Consider the following 25,402-nt stretch of genomic DNA (forward strand, 5'->3'; position numbering starts at 1 on the left):
TGTCTATCCTTCGACCAGTTTTCAATCCAGATGAAAATATTTTACAGAGTCCGATTTACTTTACCTCATGTGGAACAGTATCAAAGGCCTTTGTAAAATCGAAGTAGACCCAATAAACTGCATTACCCTGGCCTAAATTCCTTCTTACATCCTCAAAGAAACTAATGGCACACATTTGTTCTGGATAAAAAGGTCTTATGGATTTTAACTGCCCAAAATGTATAGTTTACATAAAAAATAGATAGTGACAATATTAATTACGTTGTAGCACTAATAATATTACTATACATGTATTTAATGTATTCGAAAGAAAATCAAATATAGAATACTGTACAGTACTGTATATACAATACAGAAACAAGCTAATTACAACTGCATCTGTTCCAGCAAAATCCTTCACTTCTGGTAATGCTTAAATACAAGAATGTCATTGCTTTGCTAGAAATATGTACCTGTCCTACTGTACCTCCAGGTTATACTGTCAAGTTTTAGACATTTTCCACATAGTTCATTTTTTTGTACTGTTTTGTGGCCCAGCTCAATTAAACAACTAATCCATTTCACTGTGTATCCCACAGGCTATAATGAAATCAGCTGTCAAAATCCCCATCATGCAGCTATTTCATTTCTGTATTCGATGGCCAATTGTCAGCTGTTTCAGCTAGTCAGGCCTAACAAAGAATCCATTGATGGCCTCTCTTTCTCCAATCAATCTACACTGAAGCATATGTTGTAATCCAATATGAAAATATGTAATCTGATTTTGTATTTAGAGAACTAGTGCTGAATTATATTTATCTGTACACTAAATTCTTGTAGCAGTCTGGGTAAATTACTACCTTTTTAATTCTGCTTCTTGTCACAGGCAAGTTAGTTTCACCAGGGAATAAAGATTCGTTAAGGTATACCCACATGGTGGGAGAAGATCGGTTCCCTAGCATCTTAAAAACAAAAGAAAAACATTTATTTTTAATTATTATGTTCTCTGTATCTGTGTCACGGGAGACCAGGTCTTTTAACATATTTATATTTTTGGGATCATTCACTAGGCAAACCAAGATCGTGGAATAAAATGAGGTTTATTTGGGTACATCCGCATACACACAATGAAATACAATATACAGAGGAACACACACTTACTTTGGGTCTGGGGGGAAACTTTGTTCTTTCCAAAGTGCAGGGCACCCGCTTGGATGAGCTTACCCTGAGCCTTCTGTTTCACCCTCCATAAGATTCTAGCTTTCCCTGCTGGCTGGCCTTCTCCAGTGCCTATCTGCATTTCTGTAGCTCTTTAAACACAGAAGCACATTTGAACAGCCCGCCAGCAGTTCCAGCATGGTTCACACAGGCTCACATAGCCTCTCTCCCCTTGACTCTTCAAATCGCCAACAAAAAGGGCTTCTGCTACACTGCTCTCCCTTATATAGGGATTGCTGCATATCTATATCATTGAGGGAGCTGGCAGCCAATTAGAGCATGGATTGTGATCTTGAAGCCAATGGGAATCGTACCTATGAGTTTGAAACTCAGCAACCATTTTCCTGGCTAGCCCCATACACCCTGTGGTCCCGACATCTATGGGTCTAGATAAAACAAAGGCTTTCTCTGAAGATAGCAAGTCCACAGCCTTTCCCCCTCACCATGTGCCACAAACTTGCATGTCTTTTGCAATTAACACAGGGAATCTCTATACATGGTCTGGTGGCATTGAAATGCAAATTCATATCTGGCTGTATGGGCATTAATACATAATGTATAAAACACAATAAACCATACTTTAATACAGGATAAACCTTGGGGAACCTTATAAATGGGTGGGACCTGCGTCAGGGATACCTGGGCTTGAAAACTAGGTGTCTGGGGGACATTGTATAGCCCCAGGGTAATTCTCCTCGCGTATCCACAAATCATGCCTGCACGCAGGGGAAAATAAGGGGAACTTCCAGTAACGTGGCCCCTTGAACACCTGCAAACAAAGCGAATACATTTTTGCCCAAATATCCCACCTAAAACTTACACTCCTGAAGTTTCAGGACTCTGGAACAAAGGAAACATGAAAAGTGGAAAAGCAGGGGTCACTTTAACTTTTAAATGTAACGATACCTGGCCCCTGACTTATGGTGCTAGGTAGTTGCCAGGGACCCATGATTCAAAGGGAACACAGTGCTGAATGCATTAACTGACCCACAGGGCTTCATAGTTAACCCCACACACACAGTTCCTAGCTTATAACCCTATGGGGGCAGTATAAGGGGAACAGAATTACAGGGCAATACGGTAATGTACAATATTACAGCCAAGAGCTGACACTCTCAGCCCTTAATATACGGTTTATGGGGTAGCCAGCCGAGTGTCACCTTTATTAATGAAGGCCGGCTACCTCTTTCCATCACAATCTTTCTTTACTTTTGGTTGGAAAACAGATCAATTTGAAACCAATCTTTAAGAAATAATTATTCCTATATTGCGAACTAATCAGCCAGTACATCAGTGTTACAACTGCCCAGAATACATAATTTCTTATTTCCAGTATGCGAGCAACAACCAGCCACAACCCTTAAAACTATTATTATGCTACTGTATGTCTCAAACATTCATCTGTCAATCCCACATGAACCCACCTCTATCTTTGATTTGTTATTTATATTATCTGTTATTTATTTGATTACCACATGTATTACTACTGTGAAGCGCTATGTACATTAATGGCGCGATATAAATAAAAACATACAATACAATACAATCTTATTTCTTCAGCTATCACCTTACATATTCAAATTATCTTTAACCTGTTTCCTCTGTATTTACTTCAGACTCTTAGTGGGCAAGATTCTTTGCACCATGTGTAGTGTGCAATTATCACTTCTTGCAGTTCCTGCAAAAATCATCACTGTTTGTGTGACAAGTGCAGTATAAAATTGAAAAACAGAAATCCGGCACTTCAATGGACTTATGAAGAAATCTTAACACATGTATTACATGATTACAAACAAATCATCATATGTGACAACTGCAGACATGTCTCTTAACCTCTTCTGCAATGTTAACCCTTTCAGCAATGTTAGCCTTTCAGCAACGTCAACCTTTTAGCAATAATAATTTTATTTCGTATAGCTCCTTTCTCCCAATGGGACTCAAAGCGCTTCACAATTATAATATAGCATGCAGCATGCAGCTCATAGGATTTTCATAGACAAAGTAAAGTATTTTCCATTGTAAGTAATAGGCTTGCTTGCCAAGAATGTACCTAGGTTATGTCCAATGTTAATGTCAATGCACATAAATATTTCTACCCCTCTAGGTCCACACCATGCCTTCATCTGGGATCTTCAGACTCTTAGTGAATGGAGTAGAACCTGTGCATGCATTCCTTTATCCAAACACATATTATAGAAGCCTACCATATAGAGTATCATTCGTGAATCAATGTCATGAAGTGCAAATGTTGTTACATAATTTCACTTATTTCATATACATTCCAAAAGAGCTTCTTGGCTTCTAAAATAAGCAATGTGTGAAATATTATTTTTCACTCAGCAACACATTATCATCTGAACAACACACAGGACAACAGAAACCACAAGGAGTACAATTATAGGGTGGATAAAATACTTTACCAAAGTGGCAATGGTGAGGCTATGTCTCATGAGACCTTGTCACCAGGACACCTTGGCTACCTCCTTGAGTTAATGGATTAATTCCTGTATCTTGGGGTGATCATGTTTGATTATTATACTTGTGTATTTGGAATTATGTTCTCGTTCTATAAGAATATTATCTTTCCTTCTATCCATATACTTTACTACAGTTTTGGCCCATAGATTGAAGCATCCCTGACCCAAATAGTAGACTGGGTTAGTATTTTTGTATTTTCTATCCATGGTACAATGAGTTTGGTTTTCCCATCATGTGGTTGCTATTTTATGAAGTTGTGATGACATACACAAAATAACATAAGTAGTTGCGGCACAGAGTAAATTATCGACATCCTTTGTTCTTTCTGCTTTCTTTCTTTGAACTCTTCTATTGGCCTTCACCAATGGACTGCAGCTAGCACTCAGAAGGATGGCAACTACTGTACCTATACCTGGTTTTCAGAAATATTTTTGATTGACAATTATGAACATTTGTGTTCAATGTTGGCACATATAATACATGCAGGGTTTAGTTTAGTTTATAAATTTGATTGAGTCTTTGATATATTGATAATTAGGATACAGTATGTGGCTTTTAATGAGTCCACCAGTCATTTCACATTACTACTGTACTGTATGCTGCATGGAAGGAGTGGTGTAGTGAGTAAATGCTCAAACTCTGCAAACAATGACATTGCAGTGCGGTCTGGTTCAGAAACCCAGTGTAATCTCCTTCTGACCTTGGGCAAGTTACTTTATCTAACCCAAATTTTTTTATAACCTCTATGATGCAGAGTCTTGTGCCTGCAAATATTATATGTACAACATTGAATACACTGTCAGTGCTATACAAGATAAATATTACAATAATAATTATTAATTATATTTAGAGCTGTTATTAGTATAATAATGATTATTAATGATGTTATTATTATTATTATTATTATTATTATTATTAGTAGTAGTAGTAGTAGTAGTAGTAGTAGTAGTAGTAGTAGTAGTAGTAGTAGTAGTAATAATATTATTGTGGATGATAGTTTCTAGGTACTGTACTGTTTTATGGTGTATTGATATTTCTTTAGAGATCCAAATTATTTGTACAATGTACATCATGAGATCAACTTTCGTGTAAAATAACTCAAATGAATATAGAATAAAACAATATAAAGTAAGTCAATTCATGTTTTAAAGCCCAGAATTTTTTTTTGTGGCTTTTAATGATGCAAAAACGCATCTACTGAGTCTTAAGGATAGAGAGAAAAAATATAAGTTTTTAGAAGCGGTTTTTACCTAAGCAGTAAACAGTCCAACGAGAAGCCATAAAAAAAAATGCGAGTTGAAGGCTTTTTGGTCAAATCGATTTGATTGGAAGAACCGGAGTTAAAAAGCTTTCTAAAAAAGTATTTTCAGCACGGATTGGACATGCGAGACCAGCTAAGAGAATAGTAAAGACTGCAAATTCGGTCAGAAAAAGTTATTTTCACATAGATTGACATAAATCGAAGATACTAGAATAGGCTCCTATCTTGTATTTTCCTATTTTATTATTATTGTTGTTATTATTATTATTATTATTATTATTATTACTATTATTATTGTGTGACATAGTTTTGAAAGCATATTTGTTAATGGAAGTATTGTATTAAAATCAGTGGTCTTTTTATTCCTATGTTTTCAGATACACTAGAAGGTATGACATAACAGATACATGTAGCTTTGTTATTACTTAAAGTTGTGTCTTGATACTTTGACCTTTAGTACAAGAGTTCATTATCTGTGTGCTTTTTATATTGATGGCAATCTGTAATATTGCTGGATATTAAATTAATGCCAATGTATCTGTTAATGGTTTGATAGATTTTGCAGTTCAGGTTCAGGTTCATCTTCATAGTGCTCTATTTCATATCTGAGAATTAAATCAAGCAAATTAAAAGGAACATTTTGGGATTAGTCTCTGCATTCATTTTTTATTTATAAAACGTTTTACCAGAAAATAAATACATTGCATTACCTTTCATTTTTAAGTACAGTATGTCCCGGAGAGATTGGACTGATTTGTTCTGTCTTAGAAAAAGTTGATTTAACTTAAAGACATTTCCCCCCAAATAAACTGTACATAAATTAAATAAACACATTCGGCCTGAATGTTTCTAATTTCAGGAAAATCTAGTTAAAAATGATAAAAAAAGGTACACGTTCACTGAGGTTCTTAGAAAATCCCAGCCCCAAAATAACATAACCTAAATGGCTAACTCTTAAGTTAATATAGAAAGATATATCAACACAAATAAAAGTGTTTTGGTACAATGTTCATTTTAATTAGATTGCCAGTCAGAGAGGTATACAGTATGTACCTCAGGTCTGATGTTAATAAAAGGAAGATGGAGCACATAGACAAAAGTGACATAATAAAATCTGCTACATCCTATTACAGCTAAACCCCATTATAGTGCTCTCCTCGGGGGCCACCCGATCCAACCGCGCTAGAAACGGGGTTGCGCTATTTTTTAAAAAAAATGGCCGCCGCGCGCCTGATCGGGAGGGAGTGAGGAGGGAAGGAAGGAAGAGGTGGCCGGAAGCCCTACACGTCCCCTAGCAACGGCGAGTCCAGCCGCAACCTGCTCCTTGCCTCCCACCACCGGCATCCATTTCCTCCCCCCCAGGCCCCCACACCTACCGGCCCTCTGTGGCATAGCCCACGTGGCCCTCTGAGTCCCAGCCTGCTCCTCACTCACCCCCCTCCTCCCGACACCCCCCCCTCCTCCCGACATCCCCCCCCCTCCACCTGATGCCAGCTCCGATCTCAGCAGCCGACACCAAAGGTAGGGAGGGGGAGTGGGAGGTATGGTGTAGTGTGCTGTGAGTGCTGTGAGAGTGTGCTGTGAGTGCTGTGTGCTGTGAGAGTGTGCTGTGAGTGCTGTGTGCTGTGAGAGTGTGCTTTGAGTGCTGTGTGCTGTGAGAGCTGAGTGCTGTGAGAGTGTGCTGTGAGTGCTGTGTGCTGTGAGAGTGTGTTGTGAGTGCTGTGTGCTGTGAGAGCTGTGTGCTGTGAGAGTGTGCTGTGAGAGTGTGCTGTGAGTGCTGTGTGCTGTGAGTGCTGTGTGCTGTGAGCAGTGTGCAGTGAGTGTTTTCTGTGAGCAGTGTGCTGGAAGCAGTGTGCAGTGAGAGTGTTTTCTGTGAGCAGTGTGCTGGGAGTGTGTGCAGTGTGCAGTGTGTGCATTGTGTGTAGTGTGCAGTGTGCAGTGTGTGCAGTGAGAGTGTGTGCAGTGAGAGTGTGTGCAGTGAGAGTGTGTGCAGTGAGAGTGTGTGCAGAGTGCAGTGTGCAATGAGCAGTGTGCAGTGAGTGCTGGGAGTGTGTGCAGTGTGGTGTGTGGTGTGTGCAGTGTGGTGTGCAGTGTGCAGTGAGAGTGTGTGCAGAGTGAGTGCTGGGAGTGAGTGCTGGGAGTGAGTTCTGGGAGTGTGTGCAGTGAGAGTGTGTGCAGTGAGTGTGTTCAGTGAGAGTGTGTACAGTGGTGCAGTGAGAGTGTGTGCAGTGAGTGTGTGCAGTGAGAGTGTGTGCAATATGCAGTGTGCAGTGTGCAGTGAGAAGTGAGTGCTGGGAGTGTGCGCAGTGTGGTGTGTGGTGTGTTCGGTGTGCAGCGTGCAGTGAGAGTGTGTGCAGTGTGCAGTGAGAGTGAGTGCTGGGAGTGAGTGCTGGGAGTGTGTGCAGGGAGATTGTGTGCAGTGAGAGTGTGTGCAGTGGTGCAGTGAGAGTGTGTGCAGTGAGAGTATGTGCAGTGAGAGTGTGTGCAGTGTGCAGTGTGCAGTGTGCAGTGAGTGCTTGGAGTGTGTGCAGTGTGGTGTGTGGTGTGCAGTGTGCAGCGTGCAGTAAGAGTGTGTGCAGTGTGCAGTAAGAATGAGTGCTGGGAGTGAGTGCTGGGAGTGTGTGCAGTGAGAGTGTGTGCAGTGAGAGTGTGTGCAGTGGTGCAGTGAGAGTGTGTGCAGTGAGAGTGTGTGCAGTGAGAGTGTGTGCAGTGAGAGTGTGTGCAGTGAGTGCTTGGGGTGTGTGCAGTGAGAGTGTGTGGTGTGTGCAGTGTGGTGTGCAGTGTGCAGTGAGAGTGTGTGCAGAGTGAGTGCTGGGAGTGAGTGCTGGGAGTGAGTGCTGGGAGTGTGTGCAGTGAGTGTGTGCAGTGAGTGTGTTCAGTGAGGGTGTGTGCAGTGGTGTAGTGAGAGTGTGTGCAGTGAGAGTGTGTGCAGTGAGAGTGTGTGCAGTGAGTGTGTGCAGTGAGAGTGTGTGCAGTGAGAGTGTGTGCAGTATGCAGTGTGCAGTGTGCAGTGAGCAGTGAGTGCTGGGAGTGTGTGCAGTGTGGTGTGCGGTGTATTCAGTGTGTAGCGTGCAGTGAGAGTGTGTGCAGTGTGCAGTGAGAGTGAGTGCTGGGAGTGAGTGCTGGGAGTGTGTGCAGAGAGTGTGTGCAGTGAGAGTGTGTGCAGTGGTGCAGTGAGAGTATGTGCAGTGAGAGTGTGTGCAGTGAGAGTGTGTGCAGTGTGCAGTGTGCAGTGAGTGCTGGAAGTGTGTGCAGTGTGTTGTGTGGTGTGTGTAGTGTGCAGCGTGCAGTAAGAGTGTGTGCAGTGTACAGTGAGAGTGAGTGCTGGGAGTGAGTGCTGGGAGTGTGTGCAGTGAGAGTGTGTGCAGTGAGAGTGTGTTCAGTGGTGCAGTGAGAGTGTGTGCAGTGAGAGTGTGTGCAGTGAGAGTGTGTGCAGTGAGAGTGTGTGCAGTGAGAGTGTGTGCAGTGAAAGTGTGTGCAGTGAGAGTGTGTGCAGTAAGAGAGTGTGCAGTGTGCAGTGTGAGTGTGTTCAGTGTGCAGTGAGAGTGTGTGCATTGAGTGCTGGGAGTGTGTGCAGTGTGCTGTGAGCAGTGTGCAGTGAGAGTGTATGCAGTGTGTGCAGTGAGAGTGTGTGCAGTGAGAATGTGTGCAGTGAGAGTGTGGGCAGTGAGAGTGTGTGCAGTGAGAGTGTGTGCAGTGTGCAGTGAGAGTGTGTACAGTGTGCAGTGAGAGTGTGTGCAGTGAGTGCTGGGAGTGTGTGCAGTGTGCTGTGAGCAGTGTGCAGTGAGAGTGTGTGCAGTGTGTGCAGTGTAGAGTGTGTGCAGTGTAGAGTGTGCAGTGTAGAGTGTGTGCAGTGTAGACTGTGCAGTGAGAGTGTGTGCAGTGTGCAGTGTGCTGTGAGAGTGTGTGCAGTGAAAGTGTGTGCAGTGAGAGTGTGTGCAGTGAGAGTGTGGGCACTGTGTGCAGTGTGGCAGTGTTTAAAAACGGGAGCCACGTGAAACCGCGTTATAACCAAATTCGCATTATAACGGGTCGCGCTATAATGGGGTTCAGCTGTATAATTTGTGTCCTATTCATCTCCTCCTATTTACTCTCTATAAATCACAGTTTCAAATATAGGAACAGTGCAAAAATGTCTGTCTTTCAATCAACTTAAAAAAAAAAAATTCTCCTGGATATGAGGAAAAACTGTGTGCTGAAGTGACTACTCGGAAGGGAGTGAGGAGGGAAGGAAGGAAGGAAGAGGTGGCTGGAAGCCCTACACGTCCCCTAGCAACGGCGAGTCCAGCCGCAACCTGCTCCTTACCTACCACCACCGGCATCCATTTCCTCCCCCCCCCAGGCCCCCACACCTACTGGCCCTCCGTGGCATAGCCCACATGGCCCTCCGAGTCCCAGCCTGCTCCTCACTCACCCCCCCTCCTCCCGACACCCCCCCTCCTCCCAACATCCCCCCCCTCCACCTGATGCCAGCTCCGATCTCAGCAGCCGACACCAAAGGTAGGGAGGGGGAGTGGGAGGTATGGTGTAGTGTGCTGTGAGTGCTGTTAGAGTGTGTTGTGAGTGCTGTGAGAGTGTGCTGTGAGTGCTGTGTGCTGTGAGAGTGTGCTGTGAGTGCTGTGTGCTGTGAGAGTGTGCTGTGAGTGCTGTGTGCTGTGAGAGCTGAGTGCTGTGAGAGTGTGCTGTGAGTGCTGTGTGCTGTGAGAGTGTGCTGTGAGAGCTGTGTGCTGTGAGAGTGTGCTGTGAGAGTGTGCTGTGAGTGCTGTGTGCTGTGAGTGCTGTGTGCTGTGAGCAGTGTGCAGTGAGAGTGTTTTCTGTGAGCAGTGTGCTGGGAGTGTGTGCAGTGTGTGTAGTGTGCAGTGTGCAGTGTGTGCAGTGTGCAGTGTGTGCAGTGAGAGTGTGTGCAGTGAGAGTGTGTGCAGTGAGAGTGTGTGCAGTGAGAGTGTGTGCAGAGTGCAGTGTGCAATGAGCAGTGTGCAGTGAGTGCTGGGAGTGTGTGCAGTGTGGTGTGTGGTGTGTGCAGTGTGGTGTGCAGTGTGCAGTAAGAGTGTGTAGAGAGTGAGTGCTGGGAGTGAGTGCTGGGAGTGAGTGCTGGGAGTGTGTGCAGTGAGAGTGTGTGCAGTGAGTGTGTTCAGTGAGAGTGTGTGCAGTGGTGCAGTGAGAGTGTGTGCAGTGAGTGTGTGCAGTGAGAGTGTGTGCAGTGAGAGTGTGTGCAGTATGCAGTGTGCAGTGTGCAGTGAGCAGTGAGTGCTGGGAGTGTGTGCAGTGTGGTGTGTGGTGTGTTCGGTGTGCAGCGTGCAGTGAGAGTGTGTGCAGTGTGCAGTGAGAGTGAGTGCTGGGAGTTAGTGCTGGGAGTGTGTGCAGTGAGATTGTGTGCAGTGAGAGTGTGTGCAGTGGTGCAGTGAGAGTGTGTGCAGTGAGAGTGTGTGCAGTGTGCAGTGTGCAGTGAGTGCTGGGAGTGTGTGCAGTGTGGTGTGTGGTGTGTGCAGTGTGCAGCGTGCAGTAAGAGTGTGTGCAGTGTGCAGTGAGAGTGAGTGCTGGGAGTGAGTGCTGGGAGTGTGTGCAGTGAGAGTGTGTGCAGTGAGAGTGTGTGCAGTGGTGCAGTGAGAGTGTGTGCAGTGAGAGTGTGTGCAGTGAGAGTGTGTGCAGTGAGAGTTTGTGCAGTGAGAGTGTGTGCAGTGAGAGTGTGTGCAGTGAGTGCTGGGAGTGTGTGCAGTGAGAGTGTGTGGTGTGTGCAGTGTGGTGTGCAGTGTGCAGTGAGAGTGTGTGCAGAGTGAGTGCTGAGAGTGAGTGCTGGGAGTGAGTGCTGGGAGTGCGTGCAGTAAGAGTGTGTGCAGTGAGTGTGTTCAGTGAGAGTGTGTGCAGTGGTGCAGTGAGAGTGTGTGCAGTGAGAGTGTGTGCCATGAGAGTGTGTGCAGTGAGTGTGTGCAGTGTGAGTGTGTGCAGTGAGAGTGTGTGCAGTATGCAGTGTGCAGTGTGCAGTGAGCAGTGTGTGCTGGGAGTGTGTGCAGTGTGGTGTGTGGTGTATTCAGTGTGCAGCGTGCAGTGAGAGTGTGTACAGTGGTGCAGTGAGAGTGAGTGCTGGGAGTGAGTGCTGGGAGTGTGTGCAGAGAGTGTGTGCAGTGAGAGTGTGTGCAGTGGTGCAGTGAGAGTGTGTGCAGTGAGAGTGTGTGCAGTGATAGTGTGTGCAGTGTGCAGTGTGCAGTGTGCAGTGAGTGCTGGGATTGTGTGCAGTGTGCAGTGTGGTGTGTGGTGTGTGCAGTGTGCAGCGTGCAGTAAGAGTGTGTGCAGTGTGCAGTGAGAGTCAGTGCTGGGAGTGAGTGCTGGGAGTGTGTGCAGTGAGAGTGTGTGCAGTGAGAGTGTGTTCAGTGGTGCAGTGAGAGTGTGTGCAGTGAGAGTGTGTGCAGTGAGAGTGTGTGCAGTGAGAGTGTGTGCAGTGTGAGTGTGTGCAGTGAAAGTGTGTGCAGTGAGAGTGTGTGCAGTGTGCAGTGAGAGTGTGTGCATTGAGTGCTGGGAGTGTGTGCAGTGTGCTGTGAGCAGTGTGCAGTGAGAGTGTATGCAGTGTGTGCAGTGAGAGTGTGTGCAGTGAGAATGTGTGCAGTGAGAGTGTGGGCAGTGAGAGTGTGGGCAGTGAGAGTGTGTGCAGTGAGAGTGTGTGCAGTGAGAGTGTCTGCAGTGTGCAGTGAGAGTGTGTACAGTGTGCAGTGAGAGTGTGTGCAGTGAGTGCTGGGAGTGTGTGCAGTGTGCTGTGAGCAGTGTGCAGTGAGAGTGTGTGCAGTGTGTGCAGTGTAGAGTGTGTGCAGTGTAGAGTGTGCAGTGAGAGTATGTGCAGTGTCGACTGTGCAGTGAGAGTGTGTGCAGTGTGCAGTGTGCAGTGTGCTGTGAGAGTGTGTGCAGTGAGAGTGTGTGCAGTGAGAGTGTGTGCAGTGAGAGTGTGTGCAGTGAGAGTGTGGGCAGTGTGTGCAGTGTGGCAGTGTTTAAAAACGGGAGCCACGTGAAAACCGCGTTATAACCAAATTCGCATTATAACGGGTCGCGCAATAACGGGGTTCAGCTGTATAATTTGTGTCCTATTCATCTTCTCCTGTTTACTCTCTATAAATCACAGTTTCAAATATAGGAACAGTGCAAAAATGTCTGTCTTTCAATCAACTTAAAAAAAAAAAATTCTCCCGGATATGAGGAAAAACTGTGTGCTGAAGTGACTACTAATTATAGAACTAATGTCTTGATGAAAACAATTATTCGGGTTCAAAGCCTGGATCAAAATAAAACAAAGAAATCCCAGATTCACAATTGGGATAATATTGTAGTATATCTAGAGTATGGCTGGGGAACACAAATAGGTAACACACACCTCGATATCTTCACTTACGTGGATAGGACTCGAGTGATGTTGATGGCGACTTGCTGATCCGTGACCTGTTGTATGCTGCAGTGGTAACATGCGCCCCAAACATGCCCTGTTAAATATTGGAATTGATGTACGTGCATTTATTACCACCCTTTGAATATTTTCACAATATAATTTACATTTTACGCTGTGAGAGTTGTGCGCTGTCTTTTTTCTTTTTCACACACCTGATGAAACCGAGGTGAAATGCCTGTTAGCTGCGAGCAGATTTCAAGCTTACTGACAGGACCGCCATTAAAGTATAACTTCAGCAGCAAACGAAAAGAAGAAAAACACAGACCTCTTTAAGTAAGATTGAAAGATATATGTATTGGGCCACATGACCCTTATTCTTACTTACAGGTAAGGAAATTGAAGTGCAGCATCAGAGGAGTACAAGGGTAGGTAAGCAATGTGGTAGGGACTCAATTTCATCAACATCAAATCTGTGACACACAACATATGGATACCGTTCTTATGAGTGTACCGTTATGATGTCCTGTCGTCCCTCCGGGTTGGTCGCTCATCAGGGGTTACCAGTGTAGGATCTGTGTCTCAGGAACTCTTCCGTCACCAGCAATAGTAGTGCTCCCTGCACAGTGATCACTCAGTTAATTCCGGGTTTTTGCTCCCAACACTGACATCTATCTGACAACTCCTGATGAAGCTTGATGAACAAGCAGAACTAGTAGGGTTCGTATGGTGGATTATACTTCTAGAAGTCAGAGGACTGCAAGGATTGTAGGCTGTTTTTTGCTGGCACATGGCCAGAGATGACGTGCAGGCGATGAGTCGGAGGAGTCGGAGCCGCGTGCCCACAAGTGATACGAAACTACACAGACTGACCCTGAAGCCGGAGCGCTTGTGATACTGCCACTAACTAAGGCTCAAGTCCTAGTTACATCTTGTAAGTAGGATTCCTATTTTTTCACTCAACAGAGGCAAGTAGCTTTATTAGCTGTACAGAGCACTTGAATAGGGCTGAATCATTGGTGCTATCATGTTGCATTTGTGCATCTTTATATTCTTTATGTGCATGTGTACTTTTGTAATTCTAGCTGTATGATACAGTTATTTTATATTCATTATATCTCATATAGAGATTTATTAAATTTATATTATTTAGCTATCTTTGTCATTGTCCCTGACTATTAGCCAATCATATATCCCAAGGTTAATACACTATGGTGGTGTGTTATGTGTTTCTCTTCTCTTCCATCTCTCTGAGGTATAACGATCCACAATTGTGACAAAAGAATCAAGACAATCTTCAAAGAAATGTATTTATTTCTACTATCCAAGCGCCAGAAATGTCTGTTTTCCACACATAACTTTAGTATTGCATCAGGATCTCCACTACATTCTTCCAGGTAAATGCAGATGAGGGAAATTAGTTTGGTGTGATCTAAACAATTTTATGGAATTTTAGAATTTAAAATGGTCAGTGTCATCGGTGGATTCAATGAGAATAATAAGAAAGAACATTATTTTGCTCCAATGAGCAGAGGGTATTGCTGATTATGCACACTCCTTCCCCTGATGAAGCGTATGGGTCATGGCGTCCGGGAATTGTTTCACATCATGATGGAGATGTCCAGGGTAGTGGAGATCTAAGCTTTCCTCCATACAGCCAGTATAGGGCCATAGTATACTGGGCATTTTGAGCCCCACGCTGCATTGTCTTTTTATGTCTCAGTGCAGATCCGTTTCACACAGGAGCGGGGGTCCCATAGTAGACACTGTTTAATTTATATGACACAGTGCTCATTGACGTGGTTTTGTAGTATGCCTATTTGATTGTGAGTTGTAACACACACATGTCTATTATACATGCTCACAATTGGTTACACTAACACATAATATACACTATTTCTATCCAGGTTGTCCTACCTATTTATTGCATTGAGCGTTAGATTGGAGTGGGTGATTGGATCTACCCTCTGATTATTACTAACTGATACAATGGGTCTCTGTACCAATTGCTGGTAGCTCCCTGAATGTATGTGCAACTGGATACACCCACTCTCTTGTGTATATATACTGGCGACATGCTATTTGAAGCAGAAATAATGCTGATTTGCATACACATAATTTGGTCATCTACTGGTAACATGTGTTGTGATATGTTAGACAAATGGGGTCTGGGATTCTGTTAGGGTATTTATATTCCTATCCATTTCATCAGCAGAGTCTGCAGTTTATCCCACAAATCTATCTTGTGACCATTACCTATAAGTGTTGATTTGTATGCTTATCTGGTTACCATCATACTTGGCTCTAGCTGGCCACCACTCCCCCATCATGGAGGAGTTTTTAATCATTCACTGTATATAATCACATGCATTTTTATTATGATGGTTTAATAAAACATTATTATTTTTTGGTGCGACCCTTACATGAACTGCATAGTACTGTAAGTAACAATGGGTCTGTCGTGCGCATCAGTGCGATTGACCAGGTCTGGATGCTTCAGACACTGGAGCCATGCGAGGGAGTAATGCCAGGCCACAGAAATTACCGGTGCAGGGAGAGGGGTATGATACTTCACCTGCTTTCCTCCGGTTTGGGGCCCACTCTCCTCGTTAGCTCCTGCGTGCCGCCGTCAATAGGTATCAGGAAACTGGAAGGAAAACGGCGCTACTGCGTATGTCCGGAAAGAAGCTCCCAGAGTAATCTTCACACAACTTTATTGAACACACACAGGGCTACACCAGCATCTCCCCCTCTACGCGTTTCACCCTTTCACAGAGGGCTTCATCTCGGAGTGGGGAGAGGTGGTGACAGCCTCTTAAATAGCCTAAAAGCCCGCGAAAGCGGATTAAAAGATTTTAACCACTTCAGTACTAAACTGTTTTTGCAGGAGTCTCATTACAAATAGATCCTCATATATGCATTGTTCCCTTAGGACATCTCTAGGTACATAACATGCCCACCCAGGGAATAATCAAATAATAAACATACATAAAGGTAAGACTGTTTGGCTGCATATTGAAGGTGTATAAATACACTTAAAATGCTAGAAACAACACTGCAAGAAAAAACATTATCCCCATTCCTCCTACATGAAACCAAACTTGTATAAATCCATTCTTTAAACATATAAGGACTTTATAATTTACATAAGACATAGTTATTCAACCCTATGCTGTTTGGCCACGGAGTGTTGGGAAAGGTTTACAAGCAAGCAAAAAAGGGGGGGGGGAAGAGGGGGGGGAGGGGGGGGGAGAGGGGTGTGTGGAGGGGGGAGGGGGGGAAAGAAAAAGAAAGGGGGGGGGGGAGGGGGGGGGGGAGGGGAAGAGACCGGACAAATACAAAAGACAAAGCGAAGGATAACAGTAAATTCACAGTACACATAATTTCATAATTAAATACATGTGCATACATGTCTATGGGCATGCATATCTCAGGTCAAAGTTCATTAAATAATTCTAGAGGAAACATCGCAGATCTCAATCCACATTAAGTCCGTTGGGTTGTAGTGTATTTAATGTATGTATCCAGTGTGCCTCTCGTTGATGTAAGAGCTTCTTCCTATCCCCTCCACGTGGGGGGATGGCTATGTGTTCAATTGCACAACAATGGAAATTATCTACTGTACCCAACGGACAGTTGTTAAAGTGAATTGGTACCGGATGTGTCATGTCTTTGTTTTTTATTAACCTAAGATGTTCTAGAATGCGGATTTTCAGGGCTCTACTCGTTAGGCCCACATATTGCTTTTTACATCCGCATTGTAACAGGTAAACCACAAAATTAGTTTGACATGACATGAACGATTTAATTTGATATTTGTGTCTATCCTCTTTGTTAGTGAAATGCGTAGTCTTAATCATTCTGGGGCAAATTTTGCAATGTCCACATTTATAAGATCCAATCAATCTCGGAAAAAAGGAACGTATGGTTTTGCTATCATTAGTTGTTTTCAACATACTGGGTGCCAGCATGTTCCCTAATGTAGGAGCTCTACGAAACACTATCTTTGGTCCTACACACACCATTTTGCTTAATAATGGATCTAGAGACAGTGTGGCCCAATGTTTGCGTATTATAGCTTTGATAGAGTTCGCTTGTTCGCTAAAGTTAGTGATAAAGAATGGCGGTTCTGTGTTCTCGACAAGTGTGTCTTTGGCACTACCCCCTAATGACGTGTTGATAAGAGTATTCCTATCCGTATGTAGTGCATGCTGGTATGCCTGCTCAAGATTAGTATCGTCATACCCCCTCGACAGGAACCTCTCTCTCATCTCATCGCAAACATTGGGCCACACTGTCTCTAGATCCATTATTAAGCAAAATGGTGTGTGTAGGACCAAAGATAGTGTTTCGTAGAGCTCCTACATTAGGGAACATGCTGGCACCCAGTATGTTGAAAACAACTAATGATAGCAAAACCATACGTTCCTTTTTTCCGAGATTGATTGGATCTTATAAATGTGGACATTGCAAAATTTGCCCCAGAATGATTAAGACTACGCATTTCTCTAACAAAGAGGATAGACACAAATATCAAATTAAATCGTTCATGTCATGTCAAACTAATTTTGTGGTTTACCTGTTACAATGCGGATGTAAAAAGCAATATGTGGGCCTAACGAGTAGAGCCCTGAAAATCCGCATTCTAGAACATCTTAGGTTAATAAAAAACAAAGACATGACACATCCGGTACCAATTCACTTTAACAACTGTCCGTTGGGTACAGTAGATAATTTCCATTGTTGTGCAATTGAACACATAGCCATCCCCCCACGTGGAGGTGATAGGAAGAAGCTCTTACATCAACGAGAGGCACACTGGATACATACATTAAATACACTACAACCCAACGGACTTAATGTGGATTGGGATCTGCGATGTTTCCTCTAGAATTATTTAATGAACTTTGACCTGAGATATGCATGCCCATAGACATGTATGCACATGTATTTAATTATGAAATTATGTGTACTGTGAATTTACTGTTATCCTTCGCTTTGTCTTTTGTATTTGTCCGGTCTCTTCCCCCCCCCCTCCCCCCCCCCCCCTTTCTTTTTCTTTCCCCCCCTCCCCCCTCCACACACCCCTCTCCCCCCCCCCTCCCCCCCCCTCTTCCCCTCCCCCCCCCTTTTTTGCTTGCTTGTAAACCTTTCCCAACACTCCGTGGCCAAACAGCATAGGGTTGAATAACTATGGCTTATGTAAATTATAAAGTCCTTATATGTTTAAAGAATGGATTTATACAAGTTTGGTTTCATGTAGGAGGAATGGGGATAATGTTTTTTCTTGCAGTGTTGTTTCTAGCATTTTAAGTGTATTTATACACCTTCAGTATGCAGCCAAACAGTCTTACCTTTATGTATGTTTATTATTTGATTATTCCCTGGGTGGGCATGTTATGTACCTAGAGATGTCCTAAGGGAACAATGCATATATGAGGATCTATTTGTAATGAGACTCCTGCAAAAACTGTTTAGTACTGAAGTGGTTAAAATCTTTTAATCCGCTTTCGCGGGCTTTTAGGCTATTTAAGAGGCTGTCACCACCTCTCCCCACTCCGAGACGAAGCCCTCTGTGAAAGGGTGAAATGCGTAGAGGGGGAGATGCTGGTGTAGCCCTGTGTGTGTACAATAAAGTTGTGTGAAGATTACTCTGGGAGCTTCTTTCCGGACATGCGCAGTAGCGCCGTTTTCCTTCCAGTTTCCTGCATAGTACTGTAGGTTGTGTATGAGTTAGTTCATTCTATCACTATTAGTGTTTGAGATATTATATCTCTAGGACTCATATGATAATTATTGATAAATCCACAGCGAGTGAATATTGTAGGATCTTTTTGGACCATCTTGGGTCTTTTGGTAAAAATGCTACTTGCACCTACTTGAACTAAGTATCTTTGCAATTATATGATTGATTGTACTAGGTTGAGCGGCATAGGTTATCGCTTTGGTATACAGTATATTACTGATTTAAAGCAGAAATGTATCAAAGCCCTAGACAATGAGCAGATACTGAAAGAGTCCTAAGGAAACATTATGAAGTCCAATAGATACTATCCTATCCACAGACATACTGTACAACACACAACATAGTATCACTCACTACAAACCTGAACAGCAATAGGTTAATGATTAATTTATGTATATCCGTGCTATAGTTTTTGCAGTAAATACTGTATCAAAATGTATCAAAAGGGGGAATTTAAAGTAAATAATTTTTTTCAACTTGCCAACTTTTTGCATATGTTGACAACTTAATGACATTTTTGTATGTGTTGAAAGTTCCCCATTTGCCAGTTGCACAAACGTATGGGAGTTTTGCACATCTCTATTCATTAGAAGATCTTTGTCGGTGAGCAATCTATTCAATGAAGTTTCAATTTATTATTTTTACAATCAGTTCAAAGAAAATATAGTGTCAATGAAAGATGAGACACAGTATGTTGTGACGATGAAGGTGTCCCTAGGTCATTAATAAAGGTATTTGGCACGACTGGGTGCCACTGAACCAGGTTGGGAATTGTAGAGTGTCAGCTCTGCAAACCAACCAGGGTAATAATGCTGTAAATGTATTTAAAATGCCTGTGTCCCTTCCCCAGGAATAAGGGGATGAGATTAATACCATGTAACAACTGTATAAACCATGAAACAGGGTCCCCGGAGTCGTAGTGGGTAAAGTGTCAGCTCTACAACCCACTGATGCCGGCAACTTTGGAATTATGTTAGAACAGTCTGTTTGTATCCCATCAGGTATAAGGGGCACACAAGTATAAATCATGTGACAAGGTTCCCCTGAGTCAGTTAAAGTGACTGTAGAGTGTCAGTTCTGCAGCCCAGGGCTGCCTACAGTCCTAGTAATGTGTATTAATGTGTTTAAAATGCGCCCGCTAGGAATAAGGGGCCTATAGCACTATTTAAAGGGTGAATTGGATAAGCGTGCCTGTGATTTTGTGGTCGAGTGCGGTAGTACACCACTGTATCACTGGGTAACCGCAGGCAAGCAAGGGAAATCTTAACCACAAGTTAAATTGTTTAAGTAGTCTGTGGTCATGAAAAGATTCCGGATCGCAACAGTGTATAATGTGGTTTCCTCATTCAATTAAGGTCAATTGGTAAAGTACGTCTGCGGTTATCGATTGCGGCCAGGGATTGCAACATTGCATCCCGACCTCAAACCGCAGACCGGGGAAAAGTTTAACCACAAACCACATCATAGCCCTCACATAATTAAGCAGCTAACTTTGGACAGGTAGGTCCTAGCTTTCTAATTGTTTGTGTGCAGAGTGCTAGGGGGTAGACAAATAATCTAGAATAGTTATAAGAACTGTAACATTTATTTAAAGAATAAATGAGAAGTAACTTAGAGTTTAGTACTTTAAAGTTATAGGAACTGGGACATTTATATTTCAGTCAGGCATGACAGCGGATACATTAAGCATTCACCATGTCATTTGTGATGAGGGATGAGTCATGTATAATATCAGTCAGGACTTCTGAGACTTCCTGTGGAGAAGGCTCCAGAGTGTCTGCAAACGTCTGTGGCTTCAAAAGACACCGACCTGGGGAAAGTGCTAAATGTCAGGAAATGTACTGTATATAAACAGTGTGCCTAGCAGATGTCCCGGCATCCTGGAGAAAGGTAGACTTTCAGGCCGCTGTGCAAGGGGGCTTGGTCAGGTATGCTAAGTGGGTTGTGTGAAGTTAGCGCATGACCCTTTGGCATACTGTGACGCTCTTTTCCCGGTTGCAGGAACTGACATTGGGTGGGAATTTGCTTCCCATGCCAAGATTGGCTGTGTATTATCCAGATAGGCTTGGGAGGGTGTTATAAGCCCATGCAGGTTATCGGGTATGTGTTCTACATTTTTCACCTGTGTATCATCGGAAAAGATAGCGTGCGGTACAAAGACGTTTCATTGCAACCAAGGATTGTACCCCATTGTAAAAGTTCATTAGAACTAAGGACTTGGAAACGAATTCTGCAAGCGCAGAACGAAGAGACTTCTTTCGGCGACGAAACAGGGGCTGCAAGAGGCGCCCCTAGCCAAAGACGGTTTCGCATCTCTTGTTTGCGTGTAAACCTCGCTCCTGGGAATTAATACCTAGAGACTGCATTTTGTGGACTTTAGTTTTGGAAACCATTTATTTCGTTTTACCTCATTCTCGTAAGTGTTATTTCGTGTTATCTTGTAAATCAAGCTGTGTGTGTTTCTCGTGTGAATAAATACAATTTATTTTATCTCACGTTTTGTCAATCAAAGGATCCAGTTATATTTTCGTAGGATAAGCACTGGTCTCCCATGACATATGTTTCTAGGCATTCATTTCTAGAGAATGTAATGGCTAAACATACCTCTTACCTTATAACATTCACATTTTAGTCAAATATTAATTTAATAAATCAGAAATAGTTTTGAACAGAAGCAGAAATGTCTCAAATAATTGGATAGTATAGACTTTCATATATTTGAAGAAACACATGTATCTTATATAACACCCATATACACCCCTTAAAGAGATTTGCAGGTACATAGGTAGTGTTATGGTAGTATGGTGCTCACCGGTACATTCCCAGGAGGTCTGAGTCTCCACGTTGGTGTATGGAGTAGACAACAGGACTGGCTTTTAGGATGATACAGTGCCCCCATCCTGCAGGGCTTTGGCAGGGGTTTATCCCCACAGGAACCTTCTCAATGACTCAGCCACAGACCAAGAAGAGTATGACAAGGTTTATTGCCTGACCAACTCATACAGTTCCTTCTCCATATCACTCCCATGCAAGAGAGGTAAAATCCCACAGATATTCATAGGGCATATCCCTCACAGCTTGCATCTGCATCATGGTCAGAGCCTGGCTCCCAGGACCATTCTTCTTGGCTAGGCCACCAGGAGCTTGAGTCCCCTGGGCTAGTGCTCACCCCCTTACCCCCTGATGGGCAAGGTAGAATCCAGCCTACTCCTAAAGAAGCAGGATATACTGGAACTCACATAGAACAGATTACATTTGGAAGGAAACCATGCTTTATACAAGGGGAGGGTCCCAATACTAAACTCTGGTAACTGGGCAGCACTCCACCAGTGAGCCAACCCCCCCTGGCACATGCTCCAATGGTTTCCAGACTGCACCTGGAAACCAATACAAATTAACTCTCTGGTGGAGAGACTCACATGCTGGCTCATGTGAGAGGAATTTAACCCCAACGCTGCCTGCTCTTACCAGGGCTTATACTGTCAGAGCCAGAAAGCACATATCCAGGAGCACTGGCCTACACTCTAATACAATAGCTATAGGTGCCCCGACGAGTATTCTAAAACTTGCCTTAAACTTGTCTTGGAAAATCTGGGGCAATCACCAACATGATCCATGCTGGGTACATGCTGCAAACATTTAAGTGACATTTCTGCAGAGATTTATGACCCATGGGATTAACACAGCAGGGGTCCCTGGCAGTCACATTCAGTTTGAATGGGACTGCCAGGGACCCCCACTGTTAATCCGATGGGCAATTAGTCTGTCTGCAGAAATGTCACTGAAATGTTGCATCATGTACCCAGGATGTACCCAGCATGTACCTGGGTCTTGTTGGTGATTGCCCCAGATTTGTTTTAGAATACTCATCGGCACTACAGTACATACGGTAAGTATTTTCTGCTATCCATTTCACTAAACCTATGGAGAATATATCAAGCTATGTATGTTTTTGAAATAACAGTCATCTTGTTTTAAAATTATGCCTCTAACCCTTTCCTCTTAAAAGAAACCAATATCTAAAATAATAAGAACATGATCAGTCTCAAAAGCAGCTGAAAAACATCTTAAGTACTTTAGCAGGATTCCAAGCATGAGTAAAGATGTTTCAAATGGAAAGATAGTCTATCATTTAGTGTTTGTCTCCAGTTGAAGTCATTAGTAACTGCATTCAGTCAATTAGAATCAATTTAAAGTAGAAGCTTAATGGAAAACCTTAGTAATAAATCATCAGTCTAACATAAAGTCAGTCAGTGTCTACAGTTTTCACAAGGCTTATAAACTAAGATATTTGTATCCATTATCCTACTAGCTCTAGGGACAGCGACCTGAATATTTGTGATTACAAATTGGATTTTTAGTAATTAAATATAGTCTATTTTGTTAAACTCAGTAATGCAAGATTTTGGACTTGAAAAAAGTAGAGTACAGCTTCTGATGTGTTGCAGTGTGCCTGGTGATGGTAAAGTCCAGAGGTAGCAAATCTGCAGTGCAACCCTCACATATGGTAAACATGGTTTAAAACCTTAATAGAGATATAACTCAAATATAGTCCCTGATTGAGATATTATTTAGATATTCATTTTTTAAATACGGCAAACATGTTAATGGTTTTATGCAAGGAAATTTTTTTTAACAATGTGACCTTGGGCAAGTCACTTTATATCCCTGTGCCTCAGGCACCAAAAACATAGATTGTAAGCTCCACGGGGCAGGGACCTGTGCCTGCAACATGTCTCTGTAAAGCGCTGCGTACAATTAGCAGCGCTATACAAGAACATGCTATTATTATTATTATTAACAATTATGGTTTCTTAGAACTTAGAACCCAATTTCCAAAATCACCATTGGTTCAATCAATTTCTTCTTCAGGTAACAGATGTAGCCAGACTTACACTTTCCGTGACCGCGAAATGCTAGGTCTAACTACTTGGCAATGATTTACTGTACGTGTTGCAGGTTAGAAACTGTAACTTACTGTACTCTACTCTAGTGTGCCTCCATCAGAAACAAATGGAGTTTTAGCATTGGTAGTTGTACTCTGCAGTAATGATAGGCAGCACTAGTTTGCTAGTCTGTTATTAATCTAAATGCAATGTAACCCGTCCCTTATTCCCGTTCAATTCATACAATATGATATCCCATTTATTTCAATGTAACACACCACTTATTACCCTAAAAACTTCAGATGGCTACTAAGTTTTTTGAAAGTTTTAATTGTTTTTTAGAGTAACGTTACAATGCAGTAAATGACTGTTTAGAGATAAATAACTTTATGACATAAATACAATCTTCTTCAATCTTCTTCCAACTATACAATCTTATTCAACTGACATCTTCTTTGATCTAGATTTTGTGCACTTTCATCTGTGAAAAAATTGTGAGAATGTTATTCATTAGGAATAGAGAAGAAGAAATAAATGTATGAATTACACATAGTATCAATATACTTGTATGGAACACATATGCGTGTGATTGAATTTCTGCACATGCATGTACCATTGTATTGTATTGTATTGTATGTCTTTATTTATATAGCGCCATTAATGTACATAGCGCTTCACAGTAGTAATACATGTGGTAATCGAATAAATAACAGATAATATAAATAACAGATCATGGGAATAAGTGCTTTAGACAAACATAACATTAAGGAAGAGGAGCTTACAATCTAATTGGTAGGTAGGGAGAACGTACAGAGACAGGAGGAGGGAGTTCTGGTAAGTGCGTCTGCAGGGGGCCAAGCTTTATGTATCATGTGTTCAGAATGTTCACAGTGCTATTCGTATGCTTCTTTAAGCAAGTGTGTCTTAAGGTGGGTCTTAAAGGTGGATAGAGAGGGTGCTAGTCGGGTACTGAGGGGAAGGGCATTCCAGAGGTGTGGGGCAGTCAGTGAAAAAGGTTTAAGGCGGGAGAGGGCTTTAGATAAAAAGGGGGTAGAAAGAAGACATCCTTGAGCAGAACGCAAGAGTTGGGATGGTGCATAGCGAGAAATTAGGGCTGAGATGTAAGGAGGGGCAGAAGAGTGTAAAGCTTTAAAAGTGAGGAGAAGAATGGAGTGTGAGATGCGGGATTTGATTGGAAGCCAGGAGAGGGATTTCAGGAGGGGAGATGCTGAGACAGATCTAGGAAAGAGTACAGTGATTCTGGCAGCAGCATTTAGGATAGATTGTAGGGGAGACAGGTGAGAGGCAGGAAGGCCGGACAGCAGGAGGTTACAGTAATCAAGACGGGAGAGAATGAGGGCCTGAGTCAGAGTTTTAGCAGTCGAGCAACAGAGGAAAGGGTGTATCTTTGTTATATTGCGGAGGAAAAAGCGACAAGTTTTAGAAATGTTTTGAATGTGAGGGGCGAATGTGAGAGAGGAGTCGAGTGTGACCCCTAGGCAGCGTGCTTGGGCTACTGGGTGGATGATCGTAGTTCCAACAGTAATGTGGAAGGAGGTAGTAGGGGCAGGTTTGGGAGGTAGTATGAGGAGCTCTGTTTTAGCCATGTTGAGTTTAAGCGACGGAGGGCCATCCAGGATGATATAGCAGAGAGACATTCAGAAACTTTGGTCCGTATAGCAGGTGTAAGGTCAGGTGTTGAAAAGTATATTTGTGTGTCGTCAGCATAGAGGTGATATTTAAACCCAAAATATGTTATTAGGTCACCTAGAGAGAGTGTGTACAGAGAAAAGAGAAGAGGTCCCAGGACAGAGCCCTGGGGTACCCCCACAGAGAGATCAATAGAGGAGGAGGAGGTGTTAGCAGAAGAGACACTGAAAGTACGATGGGAGAGGTAGGATGAGATCCAGGATAGAGCTTTGTTCCGAATACAAAGAGTATGGAGAATGTGAAGGAGAAGAGGGTGGTCCATGGTGTCAAATGCTGCAGAGAGGTCGAGTAATATGAGCAGAGTGTAATGACCTCTGTCTTTGGCAGCATGGAGGTCGTCATTTATTTTAGTGAGGGCTGTTTCCGTGGAGTGAGCAGTGCGGAAGCCAGATTGTAGAGGGTCTAGGAGAGAATAGGTATTGAGAAAATGGAGCAAGCGAGAGAATACAAGACGTTCAAGGAGTTTAGAGGCAAAAGGCAGGAGGGAGACAGGTCGATAGTTAGAAAGACAGGTAGGGTCAAGCTTGCTGTTTTTGAGTAATGGTATGACAGTTGCATGTTTGAAGGAGGATGGAAAGGTTCCAGAGCAGAGGGAGGAGTTAAAAATGTGTGTGAGCGTAGGGATTATAGTAGGAGCAAGAGGTTTTAGGAGATGGGAGGGAATGGGGTCAAGAGGGCAAGTGGTAGAGGGAGAAGTGGCGATCAACAGTGACACATCCTCCTCTGAGACAGTGGAAAAAGAGTCAAGGAAGGCAGGA

This window comes from Ascaphus truei, chromosome 2 (genome assembly GCF_040206685.1).
Source record: "Ascaphus truei isolate aAscTru1 chromosome 2, aAscTru1.hap1, whole genome shotgun sequence".
In the NCBI taxonomy this organism is placed as follows: domain Eukaryota; kingdom Metazoa; phylum Chordata; class Amphibia; order Anura; family Ascaphidae; genus Ascaphus; species Ascaphus truei.